The following is a 19,740-nucleotide window of genomic DNA, read 5'->3' as shown; positions in this document are numbered from 1 at the left end:
GAAATAGTTATGACTATTGCTTAATTGTGTGTGTTTTAGAAAAATTTTCTTGACTTATATCTTTGAATATTTTATATTCCATTGTTCTCCAAATCAATTGACTATAAGCAAGAAAATTTTATCTATTATTTTCTTTCTAATCCTTTTATTTTTCTCATATTTTTGTCTCAGTTTACTGAAACCTACCTTTTATATCCTCGACTGTATTTTTAGTGCTGCTTGTTGTCCCTTCTTTACCTGTTCTAATAGGGTTACCATTATATAACGGCTTCGGTCTTCCCTATGATTATTTTCCTGAGCTCTTCCAGCCCACTTTTTCTCTCTTTTTAGTAGTTTTCCCTCTATCTTCTAAATAGGCCATATTTCCTTTATCTTCTTTAATTTATTTGATTTCAAGTATTTGTTTAATAGTTTCTTCTACTTTGCAAAATCATGATTTTGTTATTCTTGTAAAGTGAGTTTCTCTATTTTTATCTTTCAATATTTTCCTCATATTCCTGGCTAATTTCTTTATGATTACTGTTCATCTTTTCGCAGAAGCCACTCTTTCTTGGATAGCTACTTGCTGAAGAATATTATATGGTAACAGACATCAGACTGGGTGAGCTGGGCCAGCTGGCAAATAGGGTTCGGATCTGTTGTCCTGAAAGTCTCCCACCGACTTTCTGCTCTGGGACTTTTCTCCTTTGTCTCCGCTGTCAGGAGCCATCCATGGCTCTTGGTGAAACCAATACCACAGACTCTGCATGTGGTGATTTTGTGCTTCCTTCTCTTGAAATGACTTTGCCCCTCAACATTTCTCCTTACACTGCCGCTCCACCCGGTGCTTCTCATGAGATGGTGTGTCTGCTATTCCTCTGTAAGCCTGAAATGTCTCACTGCTACTGAGCAGCGAGTGCAGCTCAGTGAAACTCCGGTAAACCATCTACTTTAAGATCAGGGGTTGCCAGTTGGTAATCTGGTTATACCACCTGTTCATGGAGAATTCTATGTACTTCTAGCATCTGCAGAAGCATTTTCATTCATTCAACAAATATTTGCTGAGTGGTCTCACCATTTCCAGGCGCTATTTTCAGCCTTTGAAATGTATCACTGAACAAAACAAGCAAAAACTCCTGCCCTTGCAGAATTTATGTTATTGAGGGGAAGGGGCAGCAGACAAGAAAACATACATGTTGTTACTTGGTGTAAATTACATAGTGTGATAAAAGTGATAAATGCTAGGGAGGCAGAAAGCAAAAAGAGGGAATCAGGAGTAGTAGGAGATAAATAGGTTATACTTTAAAATAGAATTATCTGGATTTCACTGCACTGGCAGCTTTTCTTTACAGATGATAACTTGGGATTTTCATCTCCTATAATCTCTGTTGTTTTCTGTGGTTTCAGAGAGGAAAAGAAAGTGGTTTAAATGATCCTGTGAGGGGCGCTGGGTGTCTCAGTTGGCTAAGTGTCTGCCTTCAGCTTAGGTCATGATCGCAGGGTCCTGGGATGGAGCTCTGCATCAGGCTCTCTGCTCAGAGCCTGCTTCTTCCTCTCCTTTTGCTGCTCCCCCTGCTTGTGCTCTCTCTCTGCCAAATAAATAAATAAAATCTTTAAAAAGTAAATGATTCTGTTAATCCTAACCGAAAGTCTTCTACCATCTCCTTTTGCATGTATCTACTTATCTCATAAATTATGATAAATGTGTAGTGTAGCATTTGTCTTTCTACTTTGGCCTCATTCTGAATGTGTCAATGGTGGAGAAATTCTTAAAACCCAACCACTCTTTCGTTATTCTGGATCCAAGCTGAATCCAAAACCACACTGTGACTCACGGAACTCTCACTAGTCCCCTTTGGCCTTAGTTTATTTATGACAAATGGTTTGAGTTTTATTGTTTTCCTTAGAAAAGTACATTCTCACATATTTTGGAGCAGGGGTGGGGAAAATCGCATGAGAAAATAACATGTTGCATGTAATACTTAGTGTTCATTACATCACATGGCCTCCTTAATGCCCATCACCCAGTTACCCCACCCCCCACCCACCTCCCCTCCAGCAACTCTGTTATGTTTCCTATAGTTAAGAGTCTCTATGGTTTGTCTCCCTCTCTGATTTCATCTTATTTTATTTTTCCCTCTCTTCCCATATGAGCTTCTGTTTTGTTTCTTAAATTGCGCATAGGTGTGAAACCATATGATAATTTTCTTTCTCTGATTGACTTATTTCGGTAAGCATAATCCCTTCCAGTTCCATCCATGTCATTGCAAATGGTAAGATTTCATCCTTTTTGATGGCTGAGTAATATTCCATTGCATATCTATACCACCTCTTCTTTATCCATTCATGTGTCAATGGACAACTGGGCTCTCTCCACAGTTTGGCTATTGTGGACATCGCTACTATAAATATTATGGTGCAGGTGCCCCTTTGGATCACAACGTTTTATCCTTTAGGTAAATATGTAGCAGTGCAATTGCTGGGTCATAGAGTAGGTCTATTTTTAAATTTGGGGGAACCTCCATACTGTTTTCCAGAGTGGCTATATTAGCTTACATTCCCACCAACAATGTAGGAAGGTTCCCCTTTCTCCTTATCCTCGCCAACATCTGTCGTTTCCTGACTTGTTAATTTTAGCCATTCTGACTGTGTGAGGTGGTATCTCATTGTGGTTTTGATTTGTATTTCCCTGATGCCAAGTGATGTGGAGCATTTTCTCATGTGTCTGTTGGCCATTTGGATGTCTTCTTGGGAGAAATGTCTGTTCATGTCTTCTGTCCATTTCTTGACTAGATTATTTATTCCTTGGGTGTTGAGTTTGATAAGTTCTTTATAGATCTTGGATATTAGCCCTTTATCTGATAAGACATTGGCAAATATCTTCTCCCATTCTGTAAGTTGTCTTTTGGTTTTATTGACTGTTTCCTTTGCTTTATCTTGATGAAGTCCCAATAGTTCACTTTTGCTTTTGTTTCCCTTGCCTTTGGAGACTTGTCTAGCAAGAATTTATTGCAGCAGAGTCAGAGAGTTTGCTGCCCGTGTTCTCCTCTAGGATTTTGATGGATTCCTGTCTCACATTTCTTTCATCCAGTTTGAGTTTATCTTTGTGCATGGTGTAAGAAAATGGTCTGGTTTCATTCTTCTGCATATAGCTGTCCAATTTTCCCAATACCATTTGTTGAAGAGACTGCCTTTTTTTCCATTGGATATTCTTTCCTGCTTTGTTGAAGATTAGTTGACCATAGAGTTGAGGGTCCATTTCTGGCTTCTCTACTCTGTTCCATTGATCTATAGGTCTGTTTTTGTGCCAATACCATACTGTCTTGATGATTACAATTTTGTAATATAGTTTGTAGTCCGGAATTGTGGTGCCACCAGCTTTGGTTTTCTTTTTCAACATTCCTCTGGCTATCTGCGGTCTTTTCTGGTTCCATACAAATTTTAGAATTATTTGTCTAGCTCTGTGAAAAAAAGCAGTTGGTATTTTGATAGGGATTATGTTGAATGTGTAGATTGCTCTGGGTAGCATTAGACATTTTAACAATATTTATTCTTCCAATCCACGAGCATGGGACTTTTTTTCATTCCTTTGTGTCTTCCTCAACTTTTTTCATGAGTGTTCTGTAGTTTTTAGAGTACAGATCCTTTACCTATTTGGTTAGGTTTATTCCTACATATCTTGTGTTTTGGTGCAATTGTAAATGGGATCGATTCCTTCATTTCTCTTTCATCTGTCTCATTGTTAGTGTGTAGAAATGCAACTGATTTTTGTGCATTGATTTTATATCCTACCACTTAGTTGAATTCCTGAATGAGTTCCAACAATTTTGGGGTGGATTTTTTTGGATTTTTCCACATAGAGTTTTATGTCATCTGCAAAGAGTGAGAGTTTTACTTCTTTGCTGATTCAGATTCCTTTTATTTCTTTTTTGTCTGATTGCTGAGGCTAGGACTTCTAGTACTATGTGAACAACAGAGGTGAGAATAGACATCCTTGTCATGTTCCTGACCTTAGGGGAAAAGCTGTCAGGTTTTCCCCATTGAGAATGATATTTGCTGTAAACCTTTGGGATGCAGCAAGTGCGGTCCTAAGATAAAAGTATACAGCAATACAAGCCTTTCTCAAGAAACAAGGTCTCAAATACACAAGCTAACCCTGCACCTAAAGGAGCTGGAAAAAGAACAACAAGTAAAGCCTAAACCCAGTAGGAGAAGAGAAATAATAAAGATTAGAGCAGAAATCAATGAAATAGAAACCAAAAGAGCAGTGGAACAGATCAACAAAACTACGAGCTGGTTCTTTGAAAGAATTAATAAGATCGATAAACCCCTGGCCAGACTTATCAAAAAGAAAAGAGAAAGGACATAAATAAAAACAATCATGAATGAAGGAGGAGAGATCACAAGCAAGACTGAAGAAATACAAACAATTGTAAGAATATAATATGCAACTATATGCCAACAAATTAGTCAATCTGGAAGAAATGGATGCATTCCTAGAAACTCGTAAACTACTAAAACTGAAATAGGAATAGAAAACCTGAACAGACTCATAACCAGCAAGGAAATTGAAACAGTAATCAAAAATCTCCCAACAAACAAGAGTCCAGAACTAGATGGCTTCCCAGGTGAATTCTATCAAACATTTAAAGAAACACTAATACCTATTCTTCTGAAGCTCTTTCAAAAAATAGAATGGAAGGAAAATGTCCAAACTCATTCTATGAGGCCAACATTACCTTGATCCCAAAGCCAGACAAAGACCCCACCAAAAAAGAGAATTACAGACCAATATCCCTGATTAGCATGGATGCTAAAATTCTCACCAAGATACTAGCCAATAGGATCCAACAGTACCTTACAAGGATTATTCACTATGACCAATTGGGATTTATTTCTAGGCTGTAAGGGTGGTTCAACATCTGTAAATTAATCAAGGTGATACAGTACATTAGTAAAAGAAAGGATAAAAACCATATGATTATCTCAATTGATACAGAAAAAGCATTTGACAAAATACAGCATCCTTTCTTGATTAAAACTCTATCCCCACAGTGTAGGGATAGAGGGAACATACCTCAATATCATAAAAGCCACATATGAAAAGTCCACAAGGATGTTTATCTTTTATTAAGATTTGCTGACAATATTTCAAGATAAAAGCTACCCTCTTACAGGCATCAACTGAAGAGAAGTCTTTCTGACAGGAAATTGGGCCCAAGAAGGGGCTACCAAGGTAGCATGCAGGTGAGACTCTAATTTCAACTACTCAGAGTGCCAAAGAAAAGGTTTCCTAATGGTAGATTTTGGATGACACCCGACAAGTGAAGGGGACCTGGGAATGAGGAAATTCCCAATGCTCCGTGACAAGTGTGCTAATATCACAAAACAAGAAGAGGATCTTTATTTTCTGGTGGTTCAGCTGGGAAGATGTGACCAAGGAACTATTGGGATGATGGTTCAAGACTTGTAGAAAGAACTCATATGAAAAACTGGACTGACCAACTGAAAGAAATAGAATTAAAGATAGAAATATGGAGCTTAGTAACTGTTTGATTCTCTGGTTCCGAAAACCCAACTGTATCTGTTCCTTCAAAGGGTTACATGAACCAATGAATTCTTCTTATTGTCTTAACTTACTGTTTTCAGTTTCACTTCTGTCACTTAAATCCAAAAGAGTCTTGACTAAAGCATAAGAGATGAGGGACTTGTCTGCACTTGAACTAGAGGTTTAAAGGAGGAGTTTTGAATATCTATGTATCAAGTAGGGTCTTGATTGGTTCCTGGTTCCCAAAAGCTTGATAAACAATAGCTCATACAAATAAGAATTTTGTAATCACGTGATAAGAAGTCCAGGATAGACAGTAGACAGTGGTAGGTCTAATGCGTGTAACAAAATTCCAGACTTTTTCCAATTTTCTGCCATCCTTAGCAAAGGTGTCTGTCTCTGCAGCCTCATGTCCACATTGGAGGCAAAAAGAACAAGGAAGCTGAATGACAGCACCAACAGGTTCCTGTGAACTTCTGAGTCACACAGCCTCCGTGGCTACAAGAGAGCCTGAGAAATTGGGCTTTCAGCATTCCAGACTGTAGGGTAGAATAAAGTTGGAAAGGTTGAACCCCAAAGAGACAATGTGATAGTAGCAGCGAGGGAAAAAAAGGCAATAAGGAAAGAAGTCAGTACTCAAGGGGCAGAATTCGTTTTGTTTGTCAGGTGTTTTTCCAGCTGGGAGATCCTCTTCCCATTGCCAGCTTTGGAGAGTCCTGGGGAGGGTACAGATCGTGAGAGCTGCTGCTGGTAAGAGAAGTGATCATTGCACACACCATTCTCTAATTATATTTTTTCTAGAGAAAAGAGAAAAGACACAAAAAATACACAAAAGGAGGAACCATAAAGGAAATGATTGCCAAATTGGCTACATAAAATTGGAAAACTTCCACTCTCTGTCTTTCCTACAAGGTCTAAAAACTAATGACAAACTATAAAAAATATTAGTTATGCATATGACAGATAATTTTCTTTATTTGCAAAGAGATCCTAATATCAGTAAGAAAAAATAATGAACTCTATAGAAAATTTGACTTAAAGTCTATTAATAGGCAGTTTTCAAAACCAAAAAAAAAAAAAAAAGGAAATCCAAATAGCCCTCCAAAAAAGGTGCTCATATTCATAATTACAGAACTATAATAAAAGCAAGTTACCATTTTTAATATAGATTAATCAAAATTTTGAAATTTGATGAAACCAGTGCTGATAAATGTAAGAGAAAGTGGGCACTCTCACACCACAGGTAGGAATTTAAATTAGTGCCACCATTTCAAGGGCTATTTGGGAAGATCTATTAAAATGTAAGAGGCATACCTCTTTTGCTGCAGCAATCTCACTGACAGTAGTGAATTCATTTATCAACATTCGCCAAAACATGGTGCAATCAAAACTGATATTCACCCATTGTGTGTTGGTACGGTCCTCTGCTGGTGTCCGTCTGTATGGTAAGTGCCCATGTAATAATGTCTTTAATATCAGTCTTGAAGTGTATGTACTGACTAAAAACTGAAATTACCAGTTCATCCGTACATTGGAGACTAGTTAGGTAGATGGAGGTCTTCCAGTCCAAGAACATGTGATATCTTTCTATTCATTTGTGTCATCTTCAATTTCTTTCATCAACATCTTAACCATTTTTAGCAAACCAGCTTTCAACACCGTGGTTTAACTTATTCTTTTAATAATAATAATTTTATTCTTTTTGATGCAATTGTAAATGTGACTGCTCTCCTAATTTCTTTTTCAAATAGTTTGTAGTTTGTGTGCAAAATGCAATTGATTTTCATATGTTGACTTTGTATCCTGCAACTTTCCCCAATTTGTTTATTATTATAACAGTTTTGGGGTGGATTATATAGGGTTTTCCAAGTATAAGACCACATCATCTGCAGGGAGGCCATGTTATTTCTTCTGTTCTGATTTGGATGTCTTTTATTTCCCATTTTTTTCCTAATAGCTTCTGGCTAGGACGTCCAGCACTATGTTGAATAGGAATGGGGAAGGTGGGCACATTTGTCTTGTGTCTGATCTTAGAGGAAAACTCTCAACCTTTCACCACTATGATCTTAGCTGTGGGCTTTTCATATATGTTCTTTATTAAGTTGAAGCACATTCCTTCTATACCCAATTTATTGAGAGTTTCTATCATAAAAGGATACTGAATTTTGTCAAATGCCTTTTCTGCATCTATTAAGACGATCAGTTTTATCCTTTGTTCCGTTAATGTAGTGGATCACATTTATTGATTTGCATATGTTGAACCATCCTTGCATCCCAGAGATGAATCTCACTTGATCATGGTGTATTATCCTTTTAATGTGCTGTTGAATTTTGTCTGCTAACAATTTGTTGAGGATTTTTGCCTCTATATTTCTCGGAGATATTTCCTGTAGTTTTCTCTTTAGTGTCCTTATCTGGCTTTAGTAACAGGGTAATTATTGCCTCATAAAATGAGGTCAGAAGTATTCCTTCCTGGTCAATTTTTTGGAAGCCTATGAAAAGGATCATGTTAATTCTTTAAATTTTTGGTGGAAGTCATCACTGAAGCCATCTGGTTCTGGGATGTGGTGTAAATGTGTGACAATTGGCTTTTTTGATTGTAATGTAATTGCCAGACATTAAGCTTCTGGTTGGTAAGTCACCCATTACAAAGACATCCAGCTCAGATAAACATATCGCTACATACCAGACAAAGAGTCAGGCCGCCTCACCCGTGAAAGTCTTGGGTGATCTACGTAATTAACCATTTGAGTGACTCCGCATTTCCCTTTTCGTGACTTAATTCCTGCTCTTATGTTTTAAATTCACCAATAAAGTTGAGCCTGTAAAACCCTAGGCACCCCTCCTTCAACCCCAATAAATGCAAAACGCAGGTCTGCACTCTCACTCTCTACCCACAACCTTGCTGTGTGGCCCCGGGGCATAATGCATGCCCTCCGGGACTTGTCATAAACCTTGCTTGTTTTCAAAGTTCCCAGAGAGTTGTTGCTGCAGCGCGTCTTACAATCATAAGAACCTCCAGGGCCAGTGCAGCCCTAACATCAGTTCTGGCAAGGGAAATGGCTGTGGGGGCTCGCCAGCCCGGGTACCAGTCCAGGCGCATGCCCCCGGGTATTTCTAGCCCATAGCATCACTACTGATAGGCTGAGACTAACACAAAACGTGCACTTTTCTGCGTTGGGAGATTTTTGACCACTGATTCAATCTTCTTGTGATTGATCTGTTCAGATTTTCTGTTTCTTCATGACTAAGTGTTTGTAAGCTGTATGGTTCTAGGAATTTATTCATTTCTTCTAGGCTATTCAATTATTTGGCATATAATTGTTCATAGTAATCTCTTATGATCCATTGTATTTCTGTGGTATCAATTATGCCCCCTCTTTCATTTCTGATGTTACTTAATTGAGTCTCCTCTCGTTTTTTCTTAGTCCAGCTAAAGGTTTGACAATTTTATCTTTTTAAAAAACCAGTTTCTTATGTTGACCTTTTCAATTGTCTTTCTAGTCTCCATTTCATAGATTTCTGTTCAAATCTTTGTTATTTCCTTCCTTCTGCTAACTTTAAGCTTAGTTCTTTTTTTATTTCCTTGAGGTGCAAAGTTAGGTTTATTTGAGATTGCTTTTTTCTTACTACAGACATGTATTACTATGAACTTCCCTCTTAGAACTGCTCTTTACCACATCCTATAAGTTTTGGTGTATTACAATTCTATTTCAATTCGATTTCATTTGTCTAAAGATATCTTTTTATTTCTCTTTTGATTTTTTTTACTTGCTAATTGTTCATGAATAAGCTCTCTTCGATATTTGACAGTTTTCTTGTAACGTGTCTCCAAGAAGTCCTCTTTGTGTCGAGTCTGCTTGGGGACTTATGAGCTTTATGTGCCTAGATGTCCATTCACATCACTCCTCAGATTTAGGAGGTTTTCAGCCATTATTTCCTTAATAATCTTTCTGCTCCTTTCTTTCTCTCCTCCTTCTGAAATTCCCGTAATGTAAATATGGGAATTATTTTACTTGGTGGTGCCATTCACATAGGATTGCTTCACTCTTTTTCATTTTTTCTTTTTTCTCCTCTGACTGGATCACTCCAAATGACCTAGCTTTAAGATCAGACTCTTACATCCTCCTTGATCAACTTTGCTGTGGGAGCTCTCTGTTGCATTTTTATTTACCAAAACATAATTTTCTCCATTTTCTATTGCACTTTTTAATTTCATTCGTTATCTTGTTTAGCTCTAGAATTTGTTTGTTCTTTTTAATGAATTCTCTCTCTCTGTTGAACTTTTCATTTTTTTTTTCAAAGATTTTATTTATTTATTCAACAGAGATAGAGACAGCCAGCGAGAGAGGGAACACAAGCAGGGAGAGTGGGAGAGGAAGAAGCAGGCTCCCAGGGGAGGAGCCTGATGTGGGGCTCGATCCCAGGACTCCGGGATCACGCCCTGAGCCAAAGGCAGACGCTTAACCGCTGTGCCACCCAGGCGCCCCATGTTGAACTTTTCATTTTATTCACATATCGGTTTTCCTGATTTCATTGCGTTGTCTGTTCTCCCATAATTTGCTGGGCTTCCTGAAAACAGTTATTTTGAATTCTTTGTCAGACAATACATAGAGCTCTTTTTTGGGGGAGGGGTCAGTTAGTGGAAAATTATGTTCCTTTGGTGGTATCACGTTTCCGTACTTTTTCATGTTTCTTGATGTCCACATGTTTGTTAGAGCAATTACCTCTTTCAGACACACACATGGTTCCCCTGCAGGTGGGCGCTAGGGTGGAGTGTGGTGTCAGATTTGGGGAAGGCCTAGTGGTATAGTCTCTGTGCAACTCGGCTGGGGTTAGTGCTGGCAAAGATTGTAGGGACCTCAACAATCCAGGCTTCCACCAGGGTGTCCGTAGCAGTAGTAAAGGCTGCTGGAATCTTCAGTGGTAAAGGCCACTGGGCACCACCTGATCTCGTTTTCTCCTATAAGGGATGTCAGGGCCAGGAGGATTCCTCCTGGTGCTGGGTCGAGCTTATGGGTGCCCTCGCAGTGGTGGCAGTACTGGTATCTGATGCATTCGTGCCTCTGGAGCAGCCACTGAGCTGGAGTCTGGAGCCCTGGTGCTCACAGAGTGACAGCAGCTCCAAGCTCTGGGGTCCAGGCTGGCCTGCAGTGGTGGTGGCTCCAGGGCTTCGGGCGTGGGTGCCCGTGGCACAACAGTGCATTGGGCTCTGGAGTATGGGCATTCGCAGAGCAACAGTGGCTCTGAGGTCCAGGACACTGGCGAGCCCACAACATGATGACTTGGGTGCCTGAGACACAGGTGAGTGCCAAGTGGCCAGAGAGCCAGGTTCTAAAGCGAAGGTATGCGTGGAGAGCTAGCACTTGAGGGTCTGGGGTGCTGGTCCGTCTGCATGAGCAGTGGCTTTGGCACCTGAGATGGGGGTGTGCACATCGCGATCATTAAGCCAGCGCCTGGAGTGTGGCTGCCACTGAGCCAGGGTCGGAAATGCAGCTGCACGCAGAGCAACCGTGGCTCCGCAGGGGGCTTGCCGGGGGAGGGGGGGGGGGCTGCGGGACAGGCCGTCCCAGTTCCAGCGCAACCCAACAACAGCTCTTTCTGAAAGGCGCGCAGCAGCCGCTTTCCTCTGGGTGTCCATGGCAGCGACGGCTGCTGGTGAGTCGGAGGCAAAAGCTGTCAGTGAACCCTGCGGAGTAGAATGCTGGGGTCCATGCCGGTGACATTATGGGGTCCTCTGCCATGAAAGCTGTGGGGAATCTGCAGCTGTTGCTGGGGCTCAGAGGTCCTCAGTGGCAAAGGCAGAAGGGGTCCTCGGCAGAGCAGGCCGCTAGGGGGATGGCAGCAAGTGGCACCTGCTGCAGAGCTGATCGTGACAGCCTCCACCCGTCTTCTTTGCTCCCAGTCATGTCCAAACGTCTCAACTAAGCCAATCTCCTCGGTGATCTGTTCTCTGTAGTTACTCATTTGTCGCCGCACGGTGTTTCAGCACATTCTTGCTGGGGCCCTTGAGCTCTTCCAGGGCTGTTTTGCTTGTGGATAGCTGCCTAATTGTTGTGGTGGCGGTGGGTATTAGGAGACAAAGGCCCGCATCAACTACTCTGCGTCCTGGTGATCAGCAATGATTTTTTTGAATGTGACACCAAAAGCTTAGGCAACAAAAACAAAAATAAACAAGTGGAACAACCTCAAACTAAAAAGCTCCACACAGTAGAGGAAACAATCAATAAAATGGAAAAGCAACCCATGGAATGGGAGAAAATATTTGCAAACTGTATATCTAACATGGGGTTAATATCCAAAATATAGAAGGAACTCCTACAATGCAATAGCAAGAAAGCAAACAACCGGTTTGAAAAAATGAGCAAAGCACCTGAATAGGCATTTTTCCAAAGAAGATGTACAAATGGCCATGGGTAGATGAGAAGGTGCTCAGCATCACTCATCATCAGGGAAGCGCTAATCAAAACCACAGTGAGTTAGCACCTCACACCGATGAAGATGGCTGTTAATAAAAGAAATAGCAGGGGCGCCTGGGTGGCTCAGGTGATTGAGCACCTGACTTCAGCTCAGGTCATGATCTCAGGGTGCTGGAATCGAGCCCAATGGGCTCTGCTCTGCTCTCCTCGGGAGTCTGCTTGTCCCTCTCCCTCTGCCCCTCACCCCCACTTGTGCATGCTATTTCTCTCTCTCAAATAAATATATAAAATCTTTTTAAAAAGAGAGATAACAAATGTTGGTGAGGATGTGCAGAAAAGGGGTCCCTTGTGCACTGTTGATAGGAGTGTAAACTGGTATATAACCGTTATGGAAAATAGTATGGAGGTCTCTCAAAATATGAAGAATAGAACTATCAGTATAATGCAGCAATCCCACTTCTCCGTATATATCCAGAGGAACTGAAACCAGTACCTTGGAAATATCCATGCTTCCACCTTCTCCTCAGCATTATTCACAATAGCCAAGATGTGAAATCAACCTAGGTGTCCTTTGACAGATGAATAGATAAAGAAATTATGGTATGTATGTACAACAGAATATTACTCAACCTTAAAAAAAGATGGATATCCTGCCATTTGCAACAACATGGATGAACTTGGAAGACATTACACTAGAGAAATAATCCAGATACAGAAAGAAAAATACTATACAATCTCACTTATACATGGAATCTTAAAAAAAAAGTCAAACATATGAAAACAGAGAGTAGAATGGTGGTTACCAGGCTCAGAAAGGTGGGAGAAATGTGGAGATGTTGATTAAAGGGTACGAAGTCGCAATTATGTAGGTTGAATATTTAGAGATATAATGTACAGCATAATGACTATAGTTAATAATTCTTTATGGTATACTGGAAATTTGCTAAGAGGGTAGATTTCAAGTGCTCTCACCATACACACACACACACAAAAAAAGTAACTATGTGAACAGACGAGAGCAAGGATTTCTTTCTTTATTCTTTACTTATATATCCCAAGCTAACAAAAGTGTTCTTAGCACATAAGAGCTAAGGTAAGTGCTCAGTAAATATTTTTTTTGATAAATGGATATTACTTCTTACATCTCTCCTTATAAATTTCTCTCTAAGCCCTGTCCAATCCTAAGAGTCAAAGTTAAGACAACCTGGGGCGCCTGGGTGGCTCAGTCGTTAAGCGTCTGCCTTCAGCTCAGGGCCTGATCCCAGGATCCTGGCATCGAGCCCCACATCAGGCTCCTCCGCTGGGAGCCTGCCTGCTTCTTCCTCTCCCACTCCCCCTTCTTGTGTTCCCTCTCTCGCTGGCTGTCTCTCTCTCTGTCAAAAAAATAAAATCTTAAAAAAAAAAAAAAGTAAGACAACCTATTAAATGGGAGAAGATATTTGCAAATGATATATGTGGTTTAGGGGTCAATATCCAAAATATACACAGAACTTATACAACTCAACACCAAAAAAACAAATAATTCAATTTTAAAAATGGGCAGAAGACACTTCTCCAAAGAAGACATCCAGAAGGCCAACAGACACATGAAAAGATGCTCAACATCACTCACCATCAGAGAAATGCCTGTCAAAACTACAATGAGATATCACCTCACACCTGTCAGAATGACTAAAATAAAAAACACACAAAACAAGTGTTGGCGAGGATGTGGAGAAAAAGAAGCACTCACACACTGCTAGCGGGAATGCAAACTGGTGCAGTCACTGTGGAAAACAGTATGGAGGTTCCTCAAAAAATTAAAGATAGAATTACCATACGATCCAGTAATTCCACTACTGGCTATTCACCCAAAGAATACGAAACACTAATTTGAAAAGATTAACGCACCCCTATGTTTATTGCAGCCTCATTTACAATATCCAAAATAAGGAAGTAACTCAAATGTCCAATAATGGATGAGTGGGTAAAGAAGGTGTGGTTATATATACAATATAATAGTGCTCGGCCATAAAAAAGAAGGAAATCTTTCCCTTTTGAAACAACATGGATGAATCTAGAGGGTATAATGCTAAGTGAAATAAGTCAGTCAGAGAAAGACAAATACCATATGATTTCACTCATATGTGGAATTTAAGAAACAAAACAAAGAAAAGAAGACAAACCATAAAACAGACTCAAAGAGAACAAACGGATGGTTCCCAGAGAGGAGGTGGGTGGGGGGATGGATGAAATAGGTGAAGGGGATTAAGATCTTGATGAGCACTGGGTAATGTATAAAGCTGCTGAATCACTATATCGTACACCTGAAACTAATATAACACTGTGCATTAATTGGACTGGAATTAAAAAAAAAAAACTAAGGTATTTCAAAGGACCTTGACATTAAAATGAGTCTGAACATTCTGACATCACTCTTTAGTTTCCCCTAAGGAAAGTGATTAAGAAATTAAAATCAGGCCCAGTCTGAGTATATCTTTTCATAACAGAAGGAACTCTGATGTAATTGCTATCTTCTGATGAATGAAAAATCATGCTTTTCAAATGTGCCCACTCATAATGCATACTGAAGAGTTTGTCACCACTTCCAAAGAAGGACATTAACTCAAAGCAACATAGAATATCTTCTACTTTCCTGAATCAAGGGTTATATGAAGATAACAGTAGCTCACATGTTCTGGCTTTGTATTTCTAAGAAATTTCTGTATTATTATGATGCATAAGACATAAATTTTAAAAAGCCATGAATCAACGGCATAAACATAAATGTGCACATTAATGAACACGTGTAAAGTAAATACCTGTGAAAATAGAGAAGACTTGAACATTCTCCAGCACCCCAGTTCTGCTTCCCAGTGCCTGGGATGGATGAGAGTCTAGAGACCCTAAGACGTGGTCTCTGAAACAGAGCTTAACATGTAGGATGTTTATAAGGGAGAGCTCTTGAGGTCAATACCTGTGGAGAGGAAGGGATGAAAGTCGAATTAGGCAGAGTCATTGGGCTGCCCTGTAGTCCCATTGAAGTTCTTAGCCGACCCCATAGACAGCTCGGAGCTGGGATGGCCCTATAAGGGTTGTCCCAAGTGGTGGGGCTGGGCCTTTATAATTCGATACTGATCAATATTGAATATCCACGCTGGCTGGATACATCTGCCCGTGGAAGGATGTGAACTTTTCAACTGAGGAAACCTCCAGTGAAGGCCAACCTCTGAGAGTCACCATCTCGCAGCACCCACAGCAGCTGGAGGAAGGAGTTCTTCATTCCTAAAAGGGAGGTGTGGGGGACACATCACAGCCACCACCACATTGCCGTCCTGACTTCAATGGTAACTGCAGCTTTGCTTTTTTTTTTTTCCTAGTCTCGTCACAGAAGGGATAACAATTTAATTTTGCCTGATTTTGAAGCTTAGATAACTGGAATCCGATTCTGTGCATACTTCGGTCTTTCTCTCTCAAAAATATCACTTCTAAGATTCAGCTATGTTGCTGAATCTTAATTCAGTTTAATTAATTCATTTCCATTGTGGCACACCCTGTTTTAGTGTACCCCAGCATACTCACTCATCTCACTTTTAATGGACACGTGGGTTGTTCACAACTTGGGGTCCGAACTCGGTGCTGTGAACATTGCACGTGAAGGTGTATGAATCCCGGTGAACGTGCGCGTAAGTTTCCAGGGGTATGTGTAAGAGTGAAACTGTTGGTTCAGGATATTTGCATTTATAATTTTAATAGAAAATGCCAGAATGCTTTCTCATTTCCACTTCCTAGAGCCATGTTTGAGAATCCCCATTACTCTCTATTTGTATCACTGGGAATAGGCCTGGTAATGCTGCAGTAACATCCCCTAAATCCCAGTGGTTGACAACAACGAAGGTTACTCTCTCCGCCATGTTTTGTGTCCATCGCAGTAAGCTGTTCCTGACCACTGTAGGATCCAGGCTGATGGGGTAGGTTCCATCTACAACACTGTTGTTCTCTTAGAACTTTTTATTTTCCCAGAAACGTATTCATGTCATCTACTAAAAGAGATTGTTACTTCTTCCTTTCCAAGTCTTCTGTTTCGAAAAGCTTTCTCTAACCTAACTGCATTGGTGTTTTATAGATATTAAGGCTCTATTATTAGGTGCATACAAATATATAATTATTTTATCATTAGGAAATGACCCTAAGCCAAACAACTGACCCATAGACTTGTGCCTGGCTGTAGACACACGAGCCAGCTCAGCCACAACTTTCATCAAATTATAATCACCCCAAAGCTTACTGTTCTAAAATAACGACCATTTATTTAGCTCATTATTCTATGGGTCAGCAATTTGTGTTGGACTCAACTGGGTGGTTCTTTTGTCCTCAACTAGGCCGGCTTCTTTTAGATGACTAAGATAAGAGATGAGCTAAAGAAAGAACAATTTAGTTCGCACGCAGAGCTCAGAGAGACTATAGGGGCCAAGGGATGGGCCTCTCATTTCCAGTCTCCTCAGCCAGTAAAGATCAAGGCCCAGAAAAATGGAGTGAATTGCACAAGGTCACCAGGGAAGTTACGGAGGGAATCAGGGGCTGAATTCAGGTACCCCAGTCTTGGTATTTCCCATAACATCATAATCCTAACTGTGAATCCCTTGCTCCATTGAAAACATATCTCTGGGACTCTTCAAAAACCAAAAACATAGTCCACCATGAGTTCACAAGATGGCAGAAATGTAACAAAGGAGAAAGACTGGGAAAGTGCCTGGTCAGCACGAGCCCTACTCAGGAGAGCTCAGGAAAAATTCTTGGATTCATTTTTATACTTTAAGAGCTGGCTGGGAACCAAGTTCAGAGCCTAGCAACCCTAAACCCCCTGATTCTCTGGAATCAATGAAATCCACTGTATGTTTAAAAGTACAAAGCAATCAATTCACACAATGATTAAAACCTCTCCCCTTTGTAGCATGAACCAGGCAGATGCCACATCAGTTCCAAACACATTTTAATTCTAACTTTAGGCTACCAACCTGATTCACTGCATGAGATTTGATGTCACTTGACCTTTCTACATCTTAATTCCTTCATCAGGGAAACCAATACCCCCACAGCAATGCATAGTGATGACAGGATGATGTGATGACAAATCCAGGGAAGAAATGAAAAACACATGAAATTTTTTCCACTTGGCTGGTGGTGCACGGGGGCACCGGGGTCTGGAACAATGCAGAACATCCACAAAGCAGAGGCTTTTTCTAGAGCGAGAGCTATGGAATGAAAGAGTCCAGCATTGTTGTGGGGGGAGGGTGGTTCATTTCTAATTGTCTTTGAAAACAGAGTTACAAATTCAGGGACAAGAGAAAATCTGTTGGGCCCTGTGCAGGGCAGGCAGTTCCAAGGAGAAAAGGCTCACAGTCTAAGGAGACTAATGGGCAAATGGTATAAATCTGATGGAAAAAAGACAAAGAAGTGTGTACAAGGCAGCCTGTAGGAGGTAATGACTAATTCTTTCTTGAAAAGGGATAAGTTTTCACAGAGATGATGAGAGCTGAGCTGGATTTTGATACAGATAATGGTCCTGGTAGATAGTAGATACCTATGAAATACTTTTCAAACAAATGAGTTAAAAGGGAACTACCCACAGAGGTATCACCACAGGCAATAGCACGGATGAATGGGATGTGGAATTTCCTGGAAACTACACAGGATTTATTTAGTATTGCTCAAGAAAACTTGGAGGCACAGAACAACTGTCACCACCGATGACACTAGAGACTGGGTGCAAACACCCGATCTCTGAGGCCTTGGATGCTGCCCTAATGCTTCTGAGGGAGTCCTGCTGGATTTGGGAGGCTTTGGAAATGTGGAAACAGAATGCAAAAGGACATTCCCCGTAAAGGCACTGTGATGGAGATGCAACCCCTCCCCAGAACCCCCGTCAGCGGAGGGCTTGTTGCCCCAGCTGCTAGGAGTGAGGTTGGCAGACAGCCTTCAGCTGAGTGCCTTCAGAGCGGCCTCACCCGTGAGCATGCCCGTCCTGACCCGTGAGCATGCCCGTCCTGGGGCAGCCTACTTCCAGTGGCCAGTGGAGGTAGGGGATACAGGCCCAGCCAATTCCTCACACCCTGGGCCAACTCTGGCAAGCCCTTTAGCTCCAGAGCTCCCTGTGGGATTCGCCAAGCTGTCATTCAGATTTCCTGCACCGTAGTTCAACTTTTCTTTCAGTCCATTCCCGCTGCTTCCTCTCCCAGACTTGGGCCAGACCAGAACCCGCAGGGGAGGGTGGGGAGCAAGTGAGGCAGATGGCAAAGTCAAGCTACTTTACGTCAAGCAGGAAATTTCTCTCTTCTGTCTCAGTCCACCCTCCTTCTCCCACCGCCCCTGACCCCTGTAAGTCTGACCTTCAGAATTCTCTGGTGGCGTCTAATGCTTTGGGACAATGGAGTAGAGCCTACGGAGCACTATTCTTGGGATCAAAAGGAATTCAAGGCCAGTTTCTGTTAAGTGCCTGGTCAAGACCCTTCACTTTTCTGAGAACGGGAAGAACAACAGGAAAATTTAAAAAGAACAATGCCAACATCCAAGATGTAGTGGTGGGAGTAGGTAAATCCATGAAATAATGTGGGAAAGTACCTTATGAACTGCGTACTATCATGGTTTCCAGTCCTTGATCAGATTGTCTGTCCACCTCGGCTTGTCAAATAAACTTTCTGCCAGGGTCAGAGGAGCTCCGTGGAAGGGTTATACCACCATCTTGTAAATGCAGGGAGAACTGCAGGTGGGCCTTATAAGCGTTCCAAGGATGAGAACAACCAACACCTGAACGTCTCCTCCCAACATTCCTCTTATATTGAATCTTTGCCTTTGGGTTCTCACCCTCTAGACGCTGGAAGGACCGGGTGGGAATAAGAAGTGGAAAACAGATCACAGCTCAACTCACATACCCTTCTCAGGATAGATACGCTCAACCCTACCTGCAGACTGCAGCTGAGGGTAGGCCTAACAGGGAGACATGCATACTCGCCCCTGCGCAATGGGCAGCTCTCTCAAGCAAGATGGAGCATGTGCCGCTCCGTTCCCATCATGAACATGCTTTAGCCTAAGCAGGTACGATGTAGTACGTTAAGGAAGGGGGAAAGGATAGTATTCCAGGCATTCCTGGATTATACCAAATGATTACCTTTGGGAGTAAAGATTTTAAGTGATCTTTCTTTCTTCCATGTGCATTTCTGTGTTTTACAAATTTGCTACCACGAACACATAGTTACCCTTTTGTGATCCAATAAAAATAATTGCCATGAAAATAGAATAAAAATTTTAATGTTTCTATGATTATTTTGTATAAAGCCTGTTCCCATCCCATCTCCTTTGTCACTGGGCTGAGAGGTGGAACAAATGGGATTCTAGAAATGACAGCTTTTGTTAATTGAACCAGGAACTTGCAGGTGAGCAAGTGCCACTCTGGGTCCCTGGGGGCAACCACCAGCTGCTTGTGATCTGTTATGCACTGAATGTTTGTGTCGTCCCAAAATTCATATGCTGAAGCCCTAACCCCGATGTGACTGTATTTGGAGACACCGCCTTAAGGAGGTACTTAAGGTTAAATGACGTCCTAAGGGTAGGGTCCTAATCCTATGGAATTGGTGTCCTTGTAAGAAAAGACATTAGAAAACCCTTCCTCCTGGGGCACCTGGGTGGCACAGCGGTTAAGCGTCTGCCTTCGGCTCAGGGTGTGATCCTGGCGTTCTGGGATCGAGCCCCACATCAGGCTCCTCTGCTATGAGCCTGCTTCTTCCTCTCCCACTCCCCCTGCTTGTGTTCCCTCTC

Source organism: Ursus americanus, chromosome 20 (genome assembly GCF_024610735.1).
Source record: "Ursus americanus isolate L20-20 chromosome 20, mUrsAme1.1.p, whole genome shotgun sequence".
NCBI lineage: Eukaryota > Metazoa > Chordata > Mammalia > Carnivora > Ursidae > Ursus > Ursus americanus.
Note: the sequence above shows the minus strand (reverse complement) of the source record.